Below are 23559 nucleotides of genomic sequence, written 5' to 3'. Positions count from 1 at the left end.
TTTCATTAACACCTAAGAAGCTGAAACTGATTAACAACCCCCTCTGCTACTTACCTGACCAAATTAATATTCCCAGAACTTTAATTAACTTGATGCTATACTCTGATTACAAAGTGTTCCTTTAATTGTATATCAGCATATGACTCTGGTACAGGTTTGGTTTGGTTTACTGACAAAATTCTACTAAATAAAACAACCCTCAATATTTTCTTCAAAAATAAATAAAAGAAAAGAAAACCATTACTTTAACAGAACTTAAAACTTAAAATATCATTTATTGATTACATATATGAAGCAAATGATTAACATCTTTGTCTCCAAATGTGATCTATGTCATGTTTTCTCTTCTTACCTATTATTATAATAATAATATATAAGGCAATATATATGATTATATATATTCATATCTATTATCATCATAATTATTATTTGTAGTGAAAGTAGGATCGGTAGTGGTTGCAGTAACAGAAGTGGTAGTAGTTGCAGTAATAGTGACTGGTATGCAAAGTATTACCCTAAAATCAGATAAGCTAATTGAAAAGCTTTGACATGAGAATGTAAGACAGTAGTGGGCTTAATCATACAGAGTTTAGGCAGTTGCTTGTTTGGGCTGTTTAACGACTTAAACTAGATATAGTTTAACTAGAAAGAAGACAGTGGCTTGGTCTAGCAACACATCTATAGGAAAGATGTACAAAGTCAAGGTGAGTAAAGTGACCAATGAGTCTAAGAATGTTTTCTAAATTAGTATAACGACCTCTGTGTATTTCAGTTCATTTTTGTCTTCCTTTTGTTTAGCATTTCTTGCATGTAGTTCTTCTTGGACCATTTATGCTACAGAAAGGTTGTTCTTTACTTTTTCTTCCATGAGAAACTTCAAACAGTCTTGAAGTCAGCTGAAGTGGGACACTCTGATGCAGGTTCTGGAATAAAAGAGGAAACACTTCAGTGTGTCACATTAAAAAGGAGCAGCATACAGAAATATATTTAGATTAATACTATCAATATAGAGAAAGATTTATTGCATACAAAAATTAAGACAGCAGACAAAGGCAACGTGGGGTACACGCTGGATCATGGGACATTTTTTATTTTTATGAACTGGGCCCTCCAAATAATTGGTGTCATATTTCTTTTAAAAAATATATCGATGAATTCAGATAATTCACCTTATGTACAGTTCACCTAGCATACTGGATATTCAAGGGGCATCTACTGGCCCTCAGATGCAAAATGGTTTAGTCCATACAAGACTGAACGACCAGGGGGCAAGACATCATGTTTTCCAAAAAGCATAAATCAGGGTATAAAAAAATAGCTGTCTTACACAAAGTTAACCCAAGGTTGATTGTTATATATAAATAAGAAAAAATACACCCACAATTTTATCAATAAATTTACAAACTGGGTCAAAGCTGTAACACCCCTTTCCAGTTGTTGGTTTATATCTATATCGCAAATTTACAACATATGTCATGTCAAGGCACTTTACAGTTCACTAGATCACACAGATTGATTCAAAGTTTTCTATCTAAGGAAAACCAGCTGATTGCATCGACTCATTGACTCTTCAGCAATCCCTCACACTAAAGATACTTGTAGCGACAGTGGAGAGGAAAAACTCCCTTTTAACAGGAAGAAACCTCCAGCAGAACCAGGCTTAGTGTGAGCGGCCATCTGCTGAGGCCGACTAGAGTTCAAGGAGACAGAAGCAGACATAGAAAAAGAAGCATAGACACAAAAGGCAACTGTCAACCAGATCCACAGGCGACCCCATCCAGGAAACACAGCCAGGCAGACGAGCTCCGAGCCAGCTCCAATGTCAGAGGATGAAGAGAGCACATCCAGTTAGTCACAGTCAGAGAAACAGGACTACACTGAAAAACAGGCCGAGCTCCAACATCTATAAACAAAGGTGTTGATGGCAGCAGCACAGCTGATATTTCTCTCTAGGATGGAGTCCCAGCCAAACAGGATCAGACCAGATTAAGCTACTATGAGAAAGAAGAAGAATAACAAAACCAAGAAAAAGAGGAAGATGATGAAAACAAAATCCTAGGCCCAAACCCCAACCGCCCCATGCACTATCCCTTCATTATGAATGCCTTCTCTTTAAATGCAAATCACAAATAGAAACAGTTTCAATTCTTCTCATTTATCGCCCTCCCAAACCACACCCCCAATTCATAAATGAACTGCAGGATCTCCTGACAACCCTTTGTGCAACAGCCAAAACCACACTTATACTGGGGGATTTCAATCTACATGTAGACTCCCCCACTAATCGCCCCGCTGCAGAATTTCTTGAACTCCTGGACTGTCTACATCTTACACAACATGTCACAGTACCAACACACACCAAAGGCCACACACTGGATCTGGTTATTACAGACAGTGCTTCCATCACCAATCTGCAGGTACATGATTTAGGCATGTCAGACCACAACAGCATCTCCATGGAACTGTCTTTAGCAGGCCCGTACAATAAAACAAAACGTCAGATCCATTTCAGAAACCTAAAAGCAATAGATGGCAACCTCCTCAACCAGGACATACAAAACATCTCACTTGACCCACAGTTCACATCAATTAATGGATCTGTTAACTACTACAGTTCCAGCCTCCATAATATCCTCGAATCTCATGCACCTCTAAAAACAAGAACAGTTCACTTTTCCAAATCAGCCCCCTGGTACACCATAGAGCTCCGCAAAATGAAAACTGCTGGCCATGCCCTGGAGCGGAAATACACCTCCACTGGACTACAAGTTTTCAGACAGGCTTACCGTGAACATCGAACATCATATGTCAGAGCACTCACCACAGCCAGATCCCAATATTTCTCACCAAAAATCTCAAACAGCACTGGAAACCCAAAACAACTATTCTCAACAATAAATTTTCTGCTCAAACCTCCCACACATGCACATGTCGATAATAGTACTAGTCAGTGTAACAGATTTATGGACTTCTTCAAAACAAAGGTAGCATCAATCCGGTCAGCCTTCCCTGTTACAGCCCCATCACCATCACCCGCTGACGGCACTCCCTCAACCCAACACAATACTTTCTCAGTTTTCTCAGATGTCACGCAGACAGAGGTGGAGAAGATCTTAAAAAGCATGAGGCCATCCACCTGCGTGTTGGACCCTCTCCCCACTGCACTACTAAAAAATCACATCACAGCCATCAGTCCATTAATCACAGCAATAGGTCAGGTTCCTCCAGCTCTCAAAACTGCAGTCATTCGCCCCCATCTGAAAAAGCCCTCACTCGACCCTGAAATCCTGGCCCACTACAGACCCATTTCAAACCTGCCATTCCTATCCAAAGTTCTGGAAAAAGTTGTAGCAGCTCAACTCCACAGTCATCTTCACACCCATAAACTATATGAAAAATTTCAGTCCGGTTTCCGATCAGCACACAGCACAGAGACAGCCCTGGTCCGAGTCATGAATGACCTACTCATGACTGCGGACCAGGGCTCACCATCACTCCTCCTCTTATTGGACTTATCATCTGCCTTTGATACTGTTGACCACACCATCCTACTCCATCGTCTTCAGTCCACAGTTGGACTCTCTGGAACCACACTCAACTGGTTCCAGTCATATATCACGGGAAGGTCCGAATTTGTTGCCATAGGACAGTCCAATTCATCACCCCATACAATCACCTGCGGAGTGCCTCAAGGGTCGGTCCTTGGGCCGACCTTTTTCGCCATCTACATGCTCCCACTCGGTCAGATAATCAAAAAACACAAGGTATCTTTTCATTGTTATGCAGATGACACCCAGTTGTACATAAAAATGGACTCCACTTCTCCCACAGTTCTGCCATCTGCTTTTCACTGCTGCCTGGAGGAGATAAAGAAATGGATGGCTGAAAACTTTCTACAGCTCAACAGCAGCAAAACAGAAGCCATTCTCATTGGCACCCCACACCAAACCAAGTCCTTCTCCCTAAACAGTATCCCTATCTTCGGTCAAAACATCCCTCTATCCTCATCTGTTACAAACCTTGGTGTCAAATTGGATCCACATCTCACGTTTGACTCCCACATACGTCACCTCTGCAAGGTCTCTTTCCTCCACCTCAGAAATATCGCCAAACTCCACCCCTCCCTTTCCCAACCCGATGCAGAAAAGTTAATCCATGCCTTTGTCTCCTCCAGATTGGACTACTGTAATGCCCTCCTCGTCGGGGTCCCTGGCAAAAGTCTACAAAAGCTGCAGCACATCCAGAACTGTGCTGCCTGGGTCCTGACGAGGAGGCGCAAACACGAACACATCACTCCAGTCCTCAGGTCCCTTCATTGGCTGCCCATCCAACACAGAATACATTACAAACTTTGCCTCCTCACTCACCAGTGCATACATGGAACTGCCCCGGCTTACCTCAAGGAACTCCTCACACCTCACACCGCCTCCAGAACCCTCCGCTCCACCACCTCCACCCACCGACTGCACCAGCCAAGAGTCAAGCTCTGCACAATGGGAGATAGGGCCTTCCAGGCAGTTGCCCCACAACTCTGGAATGGCCTCCCAGAGTCCCTTAGGGTCCCACAGAGTGTGGAGGCGTTCAAGAAAGGCCTCAAGACATTTTTATTTAAAAAAGCCTATGAACATTAGTTAGTATTTTATCTGTGTGGTTTTATGGTTATTTTACTGTTTTGTTTTTACTACGTATGTTATTTTATTGTAATGTCTCATTTTAACTATGTATACTGTTTTTATTGTACGGTTTTGTTTTAACTATGAATTTTGTAGCACTTTGAGATTTTTTTTTTAAATGTAAAGTGCAATACAAATAAAATGTATTATTATTATTATTATGTCATTGCCCTTGAAGTCACACTCGCATGTGTGTAAGGCACTTTGATTGAAGTAGGAGGTATAAATGAGAATGCGATTACCTGTACCGGAAAAGGATAACTGAAATTTCTATGGCAACACAGATGTCTCATGTGCATGGCTAAACTCAAATCTATCTAGACATGCCACACAAACAACACAGTAGAAATCAGAACAACTGGACTGCTGCAGGAATGCAAAGCCATGAGCACCAATAATTCAGTTAATTAAGGAAATATTTTCATTGGCGACAATTTAAGTTGTAGTGAGACGTAAGATGCATGTACTTAAATCATTGCTAATTTCTGTTACACATTTTATTTCATTGCCATTGTTGGAAGATATCATGGTTTGTTTTGTATCTAGCTGCCTTACAAATCAAAGTAATTCTTGCTACAAATTTCAGGTTTGTAAGGAGATCTGAATCAGAGTAGCTTTGCCTCGTCTGTTCCTGTTTGGCTGTGACGTCATCCTGGAAAAAAACATCAGCTGTGCTGCTTCTATCAACACCCTTGTTAATAGATGTTGGAGATCGGCCTGTTTTCCAGTGTGGTCCTGTTTCTCTGACCGTGACTGAGTGGATGTGCTCTCTTCGTCCTCTGGCATGGGAGCTGCCTTGGAGCTCGTCTGCCTGGCTGTGTGTTTCCTGGACGGGGCCGCCTTTTACAGCTGCTTTTTGTATCTCTGCTTCTGTCTCCTTGAACCCCAGTCGGCCTCGGCAGATGGCCGCTCACACTGAGCCTGGTTCTGCTGGAGGTTTCTTCCTGTTAAAAGGGAGTTTTTCCTCTCCACTGTCGCTACAAGCATGCTTAGTGTGGGGGATTGTATTTGAGTCAATGAGTCAATGCAATCAACTGGTTTTCCTTAGATAGAAAACTTTGTATCAATTTGACTGTATGATCTGGTTGAACTGTAAAGTGCCTTGAGATGACATGTGTTGTGAATTTGGCGCTATATAAATAAACTGAATTGAATTGAATTGAATTGAAACTGATTTTCATTGTGAGCCTCAGCAAAGATCAATACATAATTAATATATAATTAAAAATGAAGTAAAGGCTTTAGTAATATGTTATTAAAAACAAACATTATTATTTAGGCTCAGTATTTAGGTGCAATTGAATCAATACTTGATGAAAAATGTGAGGTAAAGACAATGATAAGTATAAAACAGAAACAAATATTATTAAACAAGCTCCGAGTGCTAAATGCAGTGCATTGTGAAAGCATTCCGGCCCTCCTTAAGTTTTCAACTATTTGCCACATTTCAGGCTTGAAACATAAATATATAAAATTGTAATTCTTTGTGAAGAATCAACAAAAAGTGGGACACCATAATGAAGTGGAATGAAATTTGTTGGATATTTTAAACTTTTTTAAGAATTAAAAAAACTGAAGGCAGGGGTGTTTACTGTCAGTGCCGCAAACTCTCTCCAGATGTTCAGTGAGGATCTCTGAATGATACAATGTTGACCTAATTGACTGATAATGATCAATAAAATCCACTGTAGTGGAATTAAGTCTCTGTATAAATGCACCTGATCTGTTTTTGTCTCAGAGGTCTGTTTAAAGCGCAGAGAGCATCATGAAGAACAATGATCACACCAGGCAGTTCTGAGGTAATGTAGCAAAGTTTAAAGCCAGAATTGAAATCAAAAAGAATTTGTCATTTTAAATACTTCAAGGAACTCTGTGAAAGTGATAATATGAAAAATGAAATGGAAGGAGTATCAGACCACTGAGAATCTACAAATCGTTCGTACTCTAAACTTTCAGCTCAAACAAGGACTAATCAAAGATGCAGCCAAGAAGCCCATGATCCCTCTGGATGAACAGCTGAGGAGGGAGACTCTGTTCATAGGACAACAGTGGTATACTGCACACATCTGGCCTTTATGGAAGAAAGCCATTTACTTAAGATATCCATAAAAAGTCTGGTTTAAAGTTGGGCAACACAGTGAGTGGACCGTTCACTTGCCTTAGGCGATGGGACATTTAACCCTTGCTGGAATTTGGCAGCAGGTATAAAGACGACCTAAAACCTGGATTTAAAATGAAATTGACTAGTTTGCTTCATCTTTGTCACACTGAGAAAATCACATTAAGAAAGAGAAAAAAGACTTCCCCTTTGAAATTGTTTGATTTTAGTGTATAGTTTATTGTCAAGAAAGGGGCAAATGTTTGATTTCATTTTAACCCATGTGTTTTTGACAGATTCGTGGAATTACGGAACCTCCCAATTTTAAGTAGGAAGCGTGGGGACGGTTGCAACAGTTCTACATTTCTATCAGCTTCTCAAGGGTTATTTGTATTAGAATAACATTATTTGTAAAAATTTAACTCATACCTGTCCTCTACACACCCATGCAGTTAAAAATCTAGTAGCGTTATATAAAGTAATTAATATAAGGTTTAAAGGAGTCTGTCCCCATATGGTACAGCCGTGCACATGGGGCGCCTCTTTGTTGCATAACAATGACTGCTCTACTTTTCTGGTAAAGGGAAAGACGGCGACCATTTCTTAATATACCCTCCACCCTCAATCAAGATTCCCTCCACACTTGTGTCACTTCATTGGGAGTGACATTCAATAGTGAAGGGTAGAGCATAGTGCCCCCTATGCGTTGGGCAATAGGGTCTTTAAAGTAAGGGCAGACCAGGGCCTTCTCAGCTATGAATGGCAGAGCACACTAAAAGATTTTACTGACAGTTGCCAGGTTTTCCTCATAAGACTCAGATGACAGAGAACGGTCGTCATGTCCTGAACTCTTTCTGTGGTGTCTGGAGTTTAACAGGGTTTATTTCAGAGTGCTTTACAACACATCTATTTTCACCCTTGTGATAATGTTTTACATGTTTCAGTATTTGTTAATGCAATACATTATGTCTGATTTAATTAACAAAATGATGCCTCCCCATATAAGAGACTATAGCTGTCACTAGCTGCTACCCAGAAATAATGACACTCTTGTTGCAATCAGCTGAACTGAGCTGAACTTTCGCTTTATGCAGGCCAGATTTAGCCTCATATTGTCAACAACACAATATAACAACACAACTTCAATCAACACAACTTTGATGCAATATATCGAGACAATATGACTTCAATCAAATAAAACTTCTGTGAAATTAAACTTTCCACTTAAGAAGCAACAGTGATTGACATTTAATTCAGCATGCTGTTGTGCAAGCAGAATAGAGAGCAGGTGGAAAATATTTCTCTGTATCTGTGCTTTCTGGCCAATTTTTTGGTCACTTCTGAACTTCTAAACTCTTAATGCATTGTAAATGGCAGGTGATGCAGGTGGTGCCATTTACACACACGGTAGCATGGTAGCATGAGAAAGACTCTACAAAACATCCAGGATGGCACATCAATTCGAGCTGGGGTTAGAAGGTTTGCTGTGCCTCCTACCAGGAGACAGGCCAGTACAACAGGACACATGGAGGTAGGTAGGAGGGCAACAACCCAGCAGAAAGACTACAACCTGTGCATTTGTGCAAGGAGGAATAGGAGGAGAACTGCCAGAGCCCTGCAAAATGACACACAGCAGGCCTAAAATCTGCATGTGTCTTCACGAACTGTTAGAAATCGACTCCACAGATCGGGGTTATTCTCCAAGTCCTGTGCTCTTTGCAGATCAAAGCAGGTTCACAATGAGCACATGTGACAGACGTGGCAGAGTCTGGAGTCATGGAGAGTGATCTGCTGCTTGCAACATTCTTCAGCATCACAGCTTCTGCAGTGGGTCATGCTGTGGGGTGGCATTTCTTTGAAAAGTCCGCACAGCCCTCCATGTGCTCTCCAGAGGTATTATGACTGCTATTAGGTACTGAGATGAGATCCTCAGACCCCTGGTGAGACGATATGCTGGTGCATTCAGTCCTGGGTTCCTCCTAATGCAGGACAATACTAGACCTCATGTTGCTGAAGTGTATCAGCAGTTCCTGCAAGATTATTGAAGTATGGACTTGCCGTTACCAAGGCCTTAATCCGATTGAGGACATCTGGGACATCATGTCTCCATCCATCCACCAACGTCGCACCACAGACTGTGGCAGTGGTCATTTAGTCCAGGACTGGGAGGAGTGTCCTCAGGCCTAGTAGATATGTCATCCAGGTATAGAGAGCAAACACAATACTGAGTCTTCTTTCTGACCTGTTTTTAGGACAATCTAGTTGAGATAAACAACTGATTACCAAGGCTCTCATTTAATTTTCTTTTTGTTATTGTTTTAATTATTTCTGGACATATTTTGCTGAGAATTTTATGGCGGTCTGTCTCTATAATAATGGTAAATAATCACAGGTGAGCTATTATCACTCATTTATGTATATGTACTATTTTCACCAGAAGAAACAAGGTCCTCAAGCCTCTAAAAAGCAAACATAGTAAGGGAGGATTATTGTTTACAGTAAACCCCCAACTTCCTTCATTACCCACACCCGTGGGGAGAAATGGAATGATTTTTTTTTTAAGGCTGGTGAATGCTGATGTTAAGGATAAACTACACAACTTACCAATGCAATGAATGGTGATTAAATCCACTAGAGGAAAGCAATAGCTGTTAGGGGATCATTTATTATATGGCACAGTTTTTAAACATGCTCTTTTGTCTACCCCCTCTGTCTTCAAAAATAACATTTGCTGTTCATTTATCCTTAGTTGTTACCTCACTGATTCTTGGGAATTTGGATAAAACAGGTTTTAATTTTGAAAATAAAAAGTTAGTAAAATTACAAAATCTGAAGGTGTATTGCTATAGACCAAGGTCTTGGCTGTTCAGCAATGTACCGGTGCAACCTCCTTGCTTTGTATTTTTTTCATAAAATAGGCATATTTGCAGTTATTACTTTGTTTTTGTCAACACCGTTAGACACAATGAAAAGCAAATTATTTTTATTTATTTGGTCCAATATGTATTTAGTGTTTTTAAATCATTATCTGGCATTTTTAGTAAACATATATGCTGTTAAATGTTAAATATTTACTTTTGTAAATTTTCTATACTGTTTCACAAGTAGTCCTTTAAAAGATCTAACATCATACAATGTTTACTTTAAGCCTAAATAGAAAATGTCATGTGTTTTTATTCAACAAACATATCTTTGTATTAAAAGAGACTATTACTTTATTGACAGAACAGCACCGAAGGAACATATTGGAAGCATATTCATGTAAAAACAAATAAAAAGCCCTCCAACGGTGGTGACTTTGGAACTGACAGTGGTGACACTAATCTTACAGTTGTGACAATGGCATCATTACAACATACAATTAAAACCAGGCATGGACTGGTAATCGGGCGTACCGGGGATTAGCCCTGTGGGCCGATGTGCTGTTTGGGCCGGCAGACCCCACATGTATTCTAATAATATGTATTATTATTATTATTATTATTATTACTATTATTATATATCGGCCTCGTTATATTTGCATAATGCATGGAGAAAAATAAAATCAGCAGAGCAAGAGTCTGTCCAGCCCTTACCACAGGCTACTGCAGCCCATTGGTTATCATCCCTGACAGTCTAAAGGGCTAGGCCAATCAGAAAGTAGAAAAACACCTTCACTCTCCATTGGAACTTTGTGCAGCAGTGCTCACAGTAGTAATGGATCAACGAAAGGTAGGCGCAAAAACTGCGCAAAAAAAAAAGAAACGAGTTCTTCAAACGGACGCTGCGAAATGTGTCAAACTGACTGACATGTTCCCAACAGCAGGCCCTTCATCTGATGTAAAATATGATGGTGGTGGTGCAGACATCCCAAGTCTCCTGGAAGTTACGGGAGTCTCCCTGATATAGATGTTATAGTTGTTCACGGATGCCCGCGAGTCGAATAAATTGTCCCGGATTTTAGACTCGGCCAGGTGGTGTTTTTTTAATGCGAGTGAGAGCGAGCAGGCAGTACAATAATTCATGCATCATGTGCGGATTAGAACTACAGTGATTGCGCAGACAACAACAAGAGAGAGCGGGGTGTGTGAAGGAGATTGCTGGTGAATCCTGTGCAGCATATCTGTCCAAAGCGATGCTCTGTTTAACCAGCGTTCCAGGCGACTGGTTGATCAGAGAGCTGATTGGATAGGTCAGAAAAATAAGCCAATAAGTTTCAGTTTACTCTTTTACAGTCACCTAATTTTGCAGCAGAAAGTGTATCCATGTCTAGTGAAGGTGAAGAATGATGGAGTGCATGTATGGCGCACGATGCGGCCAGGGGCGTCAGCTGACCCAGTACTATACAAGGGCACAATAGGGCATGAAATAAAATGCGAGCGCACAAAGCACGTGAGCAAAAAAAATTTTGGGCAATTATTTATTTTATAAAAACATGGGCACAGATAATTAATGCAAGCACGCGAGCAAATATTTTATGGCACTTATTTATTATTATAAAGCATCATAAATAAATTGTACAATAAGATTGTTATTTTCTGCATCATGAAATATCTACCTGAACCAAACTGAATTGAATAGGCCCTCTTATGAACTTCACTGTATATCTCTAATCCACTACTAATGAAGGCACAATTTATCTTCATTAAGCATCTCCCTGAAATTAGTTTTTGGAACTTGGGATGTCTGCGGTTGTAGTGGAGGCGACGGCGAACCGAGCAGTGAACATGATGTCAGTGCGGCTGAGGAGAGACATGGCGAGAGAGATGAGAGCAGAGAGCAGAAGGAAATAGATTACTTTGCCCGTCCTGATCCTTGTCTTTTACAAAACTTTTTGAATCACCACCGACAACAAAGCACAACAAATCCAGTTGTGCAAAAGGTATTCACCACTAAAAATGCAACCAACAGGAGCTGGCTCACATATTGTGAGAAAAGTCATCCTTTATTATGTTATGTATGTATTGCATTTGGAAAGACTACTGACACAAGCTCATTTATTACTGGGATGTCTGATTGGAGGCCAGTGTGTAGTGTTATAGAAATATACATAATTTCACAAATAGTTTCCAGGTGTACATAAGGGAGCTGTGGCGCTCAGTCAGGCATGTGTTGTCGTTGTTCTCCCACTGTGTGACTTGCGTCCGGTGGACTCTGGCAGCGGAAAGCAACAAATCGCTGGCTGGTGCATGTTGCGCTGATGATCTGGTGGTAGGTGTTTTCTCTCCCTGCACTTTAGCTGATCTTGGCCAGAAAATCTAAATTGAAGTGTGATCATAGGTAAAACGCCTCAGCGCTGCGCTCCCTCTCTTCCTCGGTCTGCGAGTGTGTGTGTGCGCATGTTTGTGGATCAGCAGGCAAGACATTAACGCTCATCTGAGCTCCAGTTTATTCCAGCTTCATTCATCAGTTATCTGCCCTCAGTGAAGCCGTGTTTGGGGTGTGGCATCGGCGCATCCATTCCGCCTTCCGCGGTGGCGTGGCAATAGGGCTACGCCTGGTCCTGACGTTTTTAGCTTGAACTGTCTGTTTTTTATGGCCCTTTTGCTGATTTAGTCGGGCTGAAATTGTTCTTTTTTTAAGATTATTTTGGTTAACTGTCTGTTTTTGTCTGCAGTTGCTGTGGTCCGGTGGTGGTGTGGTGACAGTGTCTTCCTCGTCTGCGTGCTGTGCTTCTTTAGTTTGGGGTGTCTCACGGCGTTTGGTGCTCTTTTATTTTCTATTTTCTTTGATTTCTTTGATTTCTTTTGTCATTCTTAAAAAGGAACTGGTTTTAAAAAGAACTTTTTTAAAAAAGAATTTAATAAAGTTTTTGTTATAATGGTGAAATTGTCTCAGATGTTTTACAGCTCCGCATAACTGAATCTGCGTGCCTTAGACAAAAGGTAATATTCTCTGGGTGAAATTCCCAGGGTGGCGTTGTTGAGCAATCTATTAGAACTAAAATTTGAATCTCCATCTAGTGTCGCCACAAGTGCACAGAAGAGCATGAAAAGAGTAGCATAATTTGTGTGGTTGACTGTGACTTCTCTCTCTCTCTCTCTCTCTCTCTCTCTCTCTCTCTCTCTCTCTCTCTCTCTCTCTCTCTCTCATCTAAGAATTGTTGCTGTGCTGTGGTGGAGTTTACATTTTACAGTGTTAATAAATAAAGATTTTGGAAGTATTTTAAGTGTCCACTCTCACTACTTTCCATGAACCTGGCCTCAAGGTATTGCACAGTTAGTATACACATTCAGTACACCAAAAAAATGTGGTGGGCCAGTCTAGTCCAAAATGCCAGGGCCGACTTTTTGTCCCAGTCCACCCCTGATTAAAACTATATATAACTCAAGTCAATGGTTTCTTGCTTATTAACTTTATTTAACTATTGTAAACTATTGAAACTATTGAAAAATAACAATTGTGAGCAATGTGAAACATTTTTTTCAAGGAATATAAAGTACAATTAAGCAGTATCATTATTAGAAGTACCCCATCCCCATATCATCAAATACAAAATCATCATAGAAAAAAATTAAGTAATTACCAGTAGGAATAATGTACAATGCATCACTGACTAATCAACTTAAACTGTCATCTAGTGTCCTCTACTCCTGCTACAACCTGTCTACTCTGGTCTTGTGTATGGCCTGATCCACTGGACTTGATACTTGTTGTCTACGTTTCCAAGCCTTTCTCTGACTTCTCTTTTCCCTTTCATTCAAGTCATTGATTGAACTGAGTCACATATTTTTTTATCTTCCCTTCCTTCACCAAAGTTGAGTGAAATGACTATGAAATTGGAGTTAATTACAGTATTTGTTAGATTTGGTTAAATGTTGTCATGCCATTTTATTAGGCGTTAGTCATAGGAGATGCACAGCTTACAAGGGATATTGTATACTACTGTATGTGCTATGTAGATAGGTAGTAGACGCACTATGTCCATCCTAAATGACGTAAGCCAAATGAACATGGCATAATAGTGAATTGAGAGAGAGGGAAGGCACTCCTCATCCCCTACATACATAAACATAAATAAAAGTATAAAAGAGGTTAATGAAACATTACAGATCAACAATTATATTCCAGCCTCCATTGAGGACCATTTGTAGGTTTTGTCACGTCTGATGGTGGTGACAAAAACTACTCTTTCAAATGATATGCATAAGTTGTTCACATTAGCCATCTTGTTTCCCCCTCTGTTGCTAGCTACTTTAGACCTCTTCTTAAAAAGTAAACATTGATGTCATAATCTAATATTTTTTATACAAAAGAGACGGTGTTGACATGTTATGGTTGTGACACTAGCAGTGTCCAAAGATATGAACAAATTAAAGAGAAAAAAGCAAACTTTCAGGAGCTTGAGTGAACTTAAGCATGCAGTAGAGCTGAAGATTTGAAAATGGGGTTATCAGGAATGTAGTTGACCTTTTAGTCACCTGATTTTATTGCTTTTTATAAATATCTGACGGTGGTGACAAAAATATGTGGGACACATTGAGCAATCACAAAAATAATAGTAAATATTATTCAAAACTAACTGTAGTTTTAAATACATATTACAATGTACTCTTTCATTTGGTAAACATATTACTCAATTCAGTTATTACTTTTTTTAATCAAGTTGAAATGATTATCTCCTATCCAACGACAAGTGATTTTGTAGGCAACAGGCCAGCATATAATCATCAAATTAATTTCAGAAAAAATAAACCTTTAAAAGAACCGTAGATATGTGCAAAGGACCCCCTGATTAGAACCTTGATTATTTTAATTGATGAAAATTTTATTTATTTTCAACAGAATTAGCACTTTTCTCAGTGGGACAGGTTTTTGCCAAAGTTTCAAGAATCAGTGACCTGTAAGTTGTTACCAGACAGAGGTAATCATTGATGGACTGTAAAAAAAATACTTTACAGTGGTTGCAAATGTTTCTGAGGACCAGCCCTATTCTATAATCAGTCTCTTACCGTACAGCATCCTATTTAGAGATAAGGCTGTAGCAGAACGCTGTCCACTTCAGGAACCCAAGTGACAGTCTGCTCCGCTGCTCCTCAGGTCTACCATAGTCTGCCTGTCCTCCCTCCAGCAAAATATCTCCATAACAGTGCAAGCCTCCACAAACAGGAACCTTGGTGCAACTGCAAGAACTACAAAAGTGAGTCCTTGTCAAGCTATTTTCAGTATCAGCCTTTTTTCCCACAGAACTTGAACTCACCACTCTGATCTCTTCCTAGAGATTCCGTTTCCGGTTCACCAGACTGCTGGATTTCCTCAAGCTGATAAACCAGTTGTTTTTGTCTCTCTATGCTCCAGTGTTTTTCAATAAACTATTAAAGTTTTCCCTGCCTGTGTGAGTGCTTCTGCATGTGGGCAAAACGCTTAAGACCCATCATGACAAGACATCATTGTCAATGGAATGTCGTTCAAGGTAAACTTAGATTAAACTTTTTAAATTCTCACCACTTTTACTTTTGTTTGCAGCACATTGAAGCACTTTTAAGTGCACTATAAATAATATTCATTATTATTCATCATTATTTTTTTTTAATAATGAACATCGTTGCTTCTAATTCTTGGGCTTTGAATGTATTTCTTTAACAGATGCTCTCAAGCCTCCAGTAGCACAACCAATCAGTTTATAGGGCAGAACCAAAGAGAGAAAAAGGAAACAATTCAACTTATCAGAACGCTGTCCACTTCAGGAAAACAAGTGACAGTCTGCTCCGCTGTTCTCTGGAGCTGCTGCATCTTGGAGTATCTAGGCAGTGCCCACTGCATGTTGTTGGCAGCCCACCAGCTGGATCCTACCACATTCTCTGGTGATGGACTAAACTGTTTAACCAGGTTAGTGACTCACATGAATAATCATCCTCTGTCAGATTATCATGGTAACTAACCTATGTTGCTCTCCTGCAGAAAATCCAGTGAAAGACAATGGATTTTCAGCCTGCTCTTATTTACAAAAACACTTTGAATTATCCCACTGTCTGTCTTGCTTTTAATACTGGGTCCTTCTGTCCTGTGACTTGACAGCAAGAGAGTGAAAAGGATATTTCAACTACAAGTGTTAGGGTTTGGCAGGTTTACCTCTTTTTAACAAGTTCCCATATTGGTTGATACAGTTGTTAAAGACCACTTCATTGTGCTATTATGCAAAATATTTACCCCTTACGTGGACTTTGCTACTTTTGTGCGCTTCATCCTTTTCCTCCTCATAAGGGTCACCTGGGGTCTCTTTAACCCAGCAATAAGGAGCAGCAATCTGGGCCGTGACTTGGTGAGCCAGCTTCTCAGTAGAGTCCCTTTGGGAAACCTGCCGGAAGATATTAAGCTATGTCAAGGAATCTGCATAGTTCTCCTTGGGTCTCAATGAAAATTTTAAATGAGACTGCAATTAGTCATATCAAAATGACAATAAAATTTTTTGACAATTCAGACGAAATTAACAAGACAATATTTAAAGAAACAGATCGATAATACTTTCCATGTGTTCTTAAAAGTACATTGCAAGCAGTGGTGCAGTCTACATTATTGTAGTGGGTATACTGTGCTTAGAAATAAGCACGCCAGTAAGTGCAATGTAATTGGCCTTTTTTTTTTTTTAAAGCATATGTAACATTGCTTAATTTTTCTGTTGCTTACATTTGAATCAATGAACAACAAACTGTACTACAGTTGGCTTTGTATTGAAAAGACGTAGAATCTATAAAAGAGTACAACAAAACATCCTGAATTATCAAGTACTACATGTAAGTACAGCAGTACTATGCAGGTTTAAACTGTCTATAAAATGTTCCAGACATGTTTGTTTTGAGGCTCCTTATGTTTTACTTGTCTTTTTGTTTCTGTTTCAGAGCGGTGGTTTCTTAACCATTTTGTCACATACTTCCTAGGTTCAAGAAGATTAACAGGAGGCCCATTTATACTGATCATCATGAGATGACTTATATTTGACAACAACAGAGAAGATCTTTTATCTGTACAGATATTGTTAATTAAGCTGAAACCTCTTTCACACTCAGCTGTGCTACATGGAATGGTTTGCATGCAAGTTATCAGTGGTTTAAGGTTTTCAAGCTCCCTGCTCTATCCTTTCTTGGCCTTGCAGCTATATTTGCTGTGATCAGTGGGAATAAACTAGTTTTAATATGTTTTTAAGTGGGAAAGTCCACCTGAAAAGTTCATCAGTGCAGTCAGTTCATCCAGATTACCATCCTGCATTGCAACATTAACGTAATCCAAACTGGAGGCACCAGGATAATAAAAGCAAAGGCGCTTGGTCGGCAGATTTCAGCATTTTCAGTTAATTTAGGCGTTAATAAACTGTTTCAGAAGGGTTAATTAAATGTGGTCTGTTTAACGTAAGATCTCTTTCCTCTAAAAGTCTGCTAGTTAATGACTTGATTTGTGATAATCACATTGACTTATGTTGCCTTTCAGAAACCTGGCTGCAGCAAGAGGATTATGTGAGTATAAATGAGGCAACTCCTTCAAGCTACTTAAATTTTCACATACCCAGAAGTTCTGGGTGAGGAGGAGGAGTAGCAACAATTTTTCAGTCTGACTTACTGATTACTCCCAAAACAGTTAATACCTACAACTCTTTTGAACATTTAACCCTTAATTTCCCTCATCCAAATTGCACAGCAAGAAAACCTCTTCTTTTTGTAACTTTGTATCGCCCATCAGGTCCTTACTCTGAAATTTAGATGAGTTTTCAGAGTTCCTTTCTGATTTGGTATTAAATACTGACAGGGTCATCATAGTGGGAGATTTTAACATCCATGCTGACATTGAAGGCGATAGCTTAAGAGCAGCCTTTAATGCTATCTTAGACACTATTGGCTTTGTTCAAAATGTGAATAGTCCCATGCATTCTCATCTTCATACTTTGGATCTTGTGCTGACATACGGCATAGAATGTGAAGAAATAACAGTATTTCCTCACAACCCTGTCCTCTCTGACCACTTTCTAATGACCTTCAGGATTATTTTAACAGAGTTCTCCTCCCCCAAAAGAAGGTTCAATTTTAGTAGATCTTTATCAGATAGTGCAGTTATACATTATAAAGAATCTGCTTCACTTTCTCTCTGCTCTGTGTCACTGAGCAGTGCTGCAGAGTGCAAAAGCATAGCTTATTCCCCTTCACAGGTTGATGATTTTGTTGATGGGGTTGCTAGTTCTCTGCGTACTGCCTTAGACAACGCAGCTCCTTTGAAAATGAAAACCGTTAAAAATAGAGAGCTTGTTCCTTGGTTTAATGCAGAGCTGCGCACTTTGAAGCAAAATGCTAGGAAACTGGAGAAAAAATATCGCTCCACAGGCCTGCGGAAGTCCTTCTTAGTCTGGAAAAATAATTTACTGCTGTATAAGAGGACCCTTCGTAAAGCAAGAGCAGCATACTTCTCCTCATTAATAGAGGAGAATAAGAATAATCCTAGATTTCTTTTTAATACAGTTGCCAAACTCACCCAGAGCCATAGCTCTGTTGAACCGTCCATTCCACCTGCTCTTAGCAGCAATGATTTTATGGGATTCTTTATAAATAAGATTAATCTTATTAAAAATAAGATCATAAGCACTCCTCTATCCGCGATTGTATCTGAGGTAGTCATGGAATCTGAACCGGGTTTAGACTGCTTTGATCCAGTTGAACTTTCTGAGTTAGCAAAATTAGTGTCTTCATCTAAGTCTTCAACTTGTATGTTAGATCCAGTTCCAACCAGGTTATTTAAGGAGGTATTCCCTTTGATCTCCTCCTCCATTTTAGATGTGATTAATCTATCTCTGTTACAGGGATATGTACCTAAAGCTTTTAAGGTCGCTGTAATTAAACCTCTGCTTAAGAAACCGTCTCCTGACCCAGATGACTTGGTTAATTATAGACCTATATCCAATCTTCCTTTCTTAACTAAAATTCTTGAGAAAGCAGTTGCCAAACAAGTTTGCGATCACTTACACCATAATGAACTTTTTGAAGAGTTTCAGTCTGGCTTTTGAGCTCATCATAGCACTGAAACCGCTCTGGTGAAAGTCACTAATGATATTCTCATGGCCACAGATAATGGACTCGTTCTGTTGGATCTCAGTGCTGCATTTGATACAGTTGACTAGAGGTGAGTATTGGAATGAGTGTTGCGATTCGATACATGTCGCGATACTTGGGTCACGATACAATATTATCACGATATTGCAGTATCACTATATATTGCCATATTTTCCCCAGCTATCAAAATGAAATGATGAGATAAAACAGCAAGTGCTGTGTATTTTCATCAGAAAATATTGATTAGGTATTATTATTCATGTTGTTTGGGGTTTTCTTCCACTGTGACTGCCTCAAATACAGATTTGGTGCTGCACGCACAGTTAAAGGGCTCCACAGCGCTTTCTGCCAGAGTGGTTACCTGTGGAGTACCACAGGGATCAGTGCTAGGACCAATTCTCTTTACTTTATACATGCTCCCAATTGGTAGAGTTATTAGACAGCATGGGATTAATTTTCACTGTTATGCTGATGATACCCAGCTATATCTGTCTATAAATCCAGATGAAGCTAACCCATTACATAGATTACAGGCATGTCTTGAAGACATAAAAACCTGGATGACTCTTAACTTTCTCCTTCTGAATGCAGACAAAACAGAAGTTATAGTCTTTGGACCAGTCTTTGAAAAAAAAGCTGATTAGTCAGTCACTTCATTTGGATGGGATTAAACTGATTTCAGATAATAAAGTAAAAAATCTTGGTGTTGTTTTTGATCAGGACCTGTCATTTAAATCCTATATCAAAGAGGATTCTAGAATTTCCTTCTTTCATCTGAGGAATATTGCAAAAATTAGAAATCTCCTGTCCAGGGGTGATGCTGAGAAACTAGTCCATGCATTTGTTACTTCAAGGCTGGACTATTGTAATTCTTTACTATCAGGAAGTCCACAAACTGTAGTTAAAAGCCTTCAGCTGATCCAAAATGCTGCAGCAAGAGTTCTAATGAAAATTAAAAAGAGAGATCATATCTCTCCTATCCTGGCTTCTCTTCATTGGCTTCCTGTTAAATCCAGAATAAAATTTAAAATCCTCCTTCTCACATATAAAGCCTTAAATGGCCAAGCTCCATCTGATATCAGAGATCTGATTGTTCCTTATGTTCCTAACAGAGCACTTCGCTCTCAATCTGCAGGTTTACTTGTGGTTCCTAGAATTTCTAAAAGTAGAATGGGAGGCAGATCTTTTAGTTATCAGGCTCCTCTCCTGTGGAACCAACTACCAGTTTTAGTCCGTGAGGCAGACACCCTGTCTACTTTTAAGGCTAGGCTTAAAACTTTCCTTTTTGATAAAGCTTATAGTTAGAGTGGCTCAGGTTATCCTGAACTATCTCTATAGTTATGCTGCTATAGGTTTAGACTGCTGGAGGACATAGGGACCCCTATTTCATCATTCTGCTTCATTCTATCTCTATTCTCCTATTCTGCAGAATCTGTTAGTTCAATCTCTAACGTTCTGCTCTCTCTGCTTTTCCTCAGATTAGCTTTGCCTCGTCTTTTCCTGTTTGGCTGTGACGCCATCCTGGAAGAAACATCAGCTGGGCTGCTGCCATCAACACCGTTGTTTATAGATGCTGGAGATCGGCCTGTTTTCCAGTGTAGTCCTGTTTCTCTGACCGTGGCTGAGTTGATGTGCTCTCTTCGTCCTCTGGCATGGGAGCTGGCTCGTAGCTCGTCTGCCTGGCTGTGTGTTTCCTGGACGGGGCCGCCTTTTACAGCTGCTTTTTGTGTCTCTGCTTCTGTCTCCTTGAACCCCAGTGGGCCTCAGCAGATGGCCACTCACACTGAACCTGGTTCTGCTGGAGGTTTCTTCCTGTTAAAAGGGAGTTTTTCCTCTCCACTTATGCTACAAGCATGCTTAGTGTAAGGGATTGTATTTGAGTCAATGCAATCAACTAGTTTTCCTTAGGTTAGAAGACTTTGTATCAATTTGACTGTATGATCTGGTTGAACTGTAATGTGCCTTGAGATGACATGTGTTGTGAATTTGGGGCTATATAAATAAACTGAATTGAATTGAGTGATCACACTCTGTATAAGCAGTGATGTGTCTGTCTCCCTGCCAGCTCCCAGATCAGCTTCTCTGATTGGTTGATGCGGCTTGTCGAGCAGCAAAAGTAAAATTTTTCCACCTCAAGCAGCAGCGTGTTTGCGGGACCTGCTGCTTGCTAAGTGGTTATACGGAAATTCACATAGACCAGCGGTCCCCAATCACAGCTTATATATATATATATATATAATTTATCGACGATCAGAGTCTGAGTGATGTTTTATTTTGAAAAATATAAAAAACTGTGGTATTCTCTCCCAGTTACATCAATTGTTGCATCTGTGCGTCTTGACACAGGTTAATTCAGGTCAAGACTCATCCTATCTATAACATCCTATCATTGTGAAACGGGATTTTCTGCGGTTACAGCGACCAAAACAAAGCTACGGAGCAGACTGGCCATCAGGAGCACACTTAGTCTGTCATTGTCTCCGATTACACCAAGATGGGACCGGCTTATTGTTTTATTTTTATGCTGTTTGTATTTGATTTTATGCCAGTCGTATCATTTTGCTTGATCGTATTTACCCCCCCGCCCGGACGGTCAGCGCAGTGGTGGGGTCGGGTAAATACGACCGCCGACATAGAATACACCACTGATTGCAAGGGTTTTCTTATAAACATTAATAAATATTTGTTACCAACAAAGAAGCTTACTATTTATAGACAGTATGTTTAAAAGCTCAATTTTCGGACAAAAGTTTTAAAAATTATTTAAGACAATAATGAAAAAATTCTGAATTGAGATTTTAGGTTGGAAAGTATACCTTGCTAAGAGGTCTCTTCTTTTTCAAGGAGTTTGCAGCCTTAACTACAAAACATGCAACCTAACCACTTGACAGCTTCAAACTTTGTATTTACAGTTTTATATATATATATATATATATATATATAGGAAATGGTACTTTTAATAATGTTAAATAATTTTAATAATGTCTGAGCTTTCACACTTTCAACCAAACAGATTTAGATTTTGTTTTTAAAGTATTTTTAAATGTTCTGGATTACTGCAAACCACACTTAGAGCTAGTAAACATGATTGAAGAAAACATTAGACCTCCGTAGGAGTGGCCAACCCACCAAAATTATAATTGCTGGAGATTTTAATCAGGCTAGCTTCAAGACTGATATTTCTCATTTTTACGGACATGTGGACTTTTCAACTCTGGTTGAAAACCTTTTAGACCTGGTTTACTCTAACATCAAAGATGCATCCAGAAAGGCTTCCTGCCCCCACCTCGGGTAATCAGATCATCTCTCAGTCATGCTTATCCCTGCATACAGGCCCCTGCAGATCAGGACTAAACCGACAGACAAAGAAATCAGAGAGGGGTGTGAGGGCGCCATAGAGAAACTCCAAGACTGTTTTGAATGCTTTGACTGGAACATGTTCAAAGCTTCAGTAACCTATGACAACAACATAAATATAGATGAGCATGCCATGACTGTGTCAGCCTACATCAACAAATGCATTGAAGTCGTCAACATCACAAAGAACATCACCACCCAAGCTAACCAACGACCCTGGATGAATGAGGAGGTTCAGAAATCGCTAAAAGCACGGAACTCAGTATTCAAGCCTGGTGATAAAGAGGCACTGAGAACAACGAGAGCTACAGTGGGTGCTAGTTGGAAATGGACGGTTTCCTGCGTGATTCCTGCGTGATTCCTGCGTGAATCACAATGTATTTCCTGAGGCCAGTTTTTTTATTTCAAAAAGAACTGCAATGTACCCTGACAACCACCAGGCGGCACTTGGGAACTTTTTTTTTTCTCCTTAATCCAGGCTGTTAAGATGCTGTCTTTAAAGCAGGTTTATTGGGGATCTTGGTGTGATATTGTGCTATTTTATGATGTTTTTGATTAAAATAAAGTTAATGAATTAATTTAACATAGTGACTGCATTATCTTATTTCATGAAAATTGTTGCATACTGTATGGGCGCAGTTATAGATACACCCTGCGATCTTATCTGAGAACTGTTTATTTCTATTTATCTGCATCTCTATTATTTAATGAAAAATGATTATAATTAATCTTTTTGGCAAAACAAATAACTGAATCAATAATGGTCCGTGGATCATTCGTCCATTCGGGAGGGAGGGGGGTTCATGCAACGTCATTTCATCACCGGTATCTCGGTATCCAATCAGCTCACTGACTTGCGCGTTGATCAAAGCCATCTCTGAAAACAGCATTGAAACACCACTATTTATCAAGACGGTCTGGCTGCCGCACCGCAGCTGTCAGACCAGTTCCGGTGCAGGCGCCTGTCTCAGGCCACCTCCACCGTAGGGCTGGAAATAAACAAATTTAGCCACGCCCACCTCCCCCCAACCGACATCACCTGTTAGATGAAGAAGAAGGTTGTTGAACACGCGGACTCCGCAACAATGGTAAGTTAATTTCTTACTTTTACCATGAAGCAAAAGATGTCTGGCTTTCATATGCTTGTCAGCAATGTATCGTTGTAGCGTTATATGTAAAGCATGTGCGCTTACTGAATGTTACAGTGTGTTGAAATACTGTACAGGTTTAATTGTTTGGAGGTGGTAAACAAACGCACAAGGTCACGAACGAGTATGCTTGGCATCATAAAACCATTTAACTTAACGTAGTTAACATAGTTTTTGTTATTTCTTATTTGCATTGCTTTAGATTCAACACAGAGTCAGGTCAATGCTCTGCTCGTTTCAGTTTACTGTAGACAAACAGACTGCGGTTTTGC

The 23559-nt window shown here is 39.8% G+C and overlaps 1 long non-coding RNA gene across 1 annotated transcript in view; it reads right to left on the bottom strand.

Annotated features, from left to right (window-relative positions):
* Positions 1–255: 255 nt before the first annotated feature.
* Positions 256–23559, bottom strand: part of LOC119776271 — a 32134-nt gene continuing 8830 nt past the window's right edge. Inside the window, exons 2-3 of the long non-coding RNA XR_005279763.1 lie at positions 15901–16048; positions 256–923 (exon numbers count right to left, since the gene is read on the bottom strand). This is a non-coding gene — a long non-coding RNA (uncharacterized LOC119776271). The remainder of the gene's footprint in view (positions 924–15900; positions 16049–23559) is intronic.

This window comes from Cyprinodon tularosa, unplaced genomic scaffold (genome assembly GCF_016077235.1).
Source record: "Cyprinodon tularosa strain WSP-4 unplaced genomic scaffold, ASM1607723v1 ctg920, whole genome shotgun sequence".
Taxonomy (NCBI): Eukaryota; Metazoa; Chordata; class Actinopteri; order Cyprinodontiformes; family Cyprinodontidae; genus Cyprinodon; species Cyprinodon tularosa.
The sequence above is the reverse complement of the archived record's forward strand: the minus strand, read 5'-3'. Positions and strand labels throughout refer to the sequence as shown.